Source organism: Dendrobium catenatum, unplaced genomic scaffold (genome assembly GCF_001605985.2).
Source record: "Dendrobium catenatum unplaced genomic scaffold, ASM160598v2 fragScaff_scaffold_1532, whole genome shotgun sequence".
In the NCBI taxonomy this organism is placed as follows: domain Eukaryota; kingdom Viridiplantae; phylum Streptophyta; class Magnoliopsida; order Asparagales; family Orchidaceae; genus Dendrobium; species Dendrobium catenatum.
In genome coordinates this window covers 85,466-86,013 of record NW_021319994.1, presented here as the reverse complement: position 1 = coordinate 86,013, position 548 = coordinate 85,466, and the positions used below count along the sequence as shown (strand labels likewise).

The window sequence follows — 548 nt, the reverse complement described above, 5'->3', positions numbered from 1 at the left end:
TTGCGGAGATAGGATTTGAACCCGTGACCTCAAGGTTATGAGCCTTGTGAGCTACCAAACTGCTCTACTCCGCACTAAACAACTAGGAACTGATGGACGGAGAAAGATTGGATGTGCCCCTCTACCATATCTATATAAATAGAATAATCTATTTATATTAAAAGGTAAAGGGTCCCCTCTGTTCTATAGATCATAGATTATAGAGATCTATCCAAATAGGAAACAAGATTTTCTCCTTACCAACTTGATCTTGTTGCACCTGGTAACAAACATGCATGAACCATTTCTCGAAGTATGTGTCCAGATAGTCCAAAGTCTCGATAGTTCGCTCTAGGTGTCCAAAGTCTCGATAGTTTGCTATAGGTCTTTCGGTTAAAAAACAACATCGATGAAGATGTATATATTCACTATTACGTGGTGGGGATTACAATTTTCCATTGTTCCCTCAACGAGGGAACTTTGCTTAATTCTTTTTTTAAGGATCGACGGATTCAATAATATTTATGTTCCAATTCTGTCACTTCTTCTCCCTATTTTTTCATTCTCAA

The 548-nt window shown here is 37.8% G+C and overlaps 1 non-coding gene across 1 annotated transcript; it reads right to left on the bottom strand.

Annotated features, from left to right (window-relative positions):
• Positions 1-74, bottom strand: TRNAM-CAU. The gene has a single exon. It is a non-coding gene; the product is annotated as a tRNA-Met (tRNA).
• Positions 75-548: the final 474 nt, after the last annotated feature.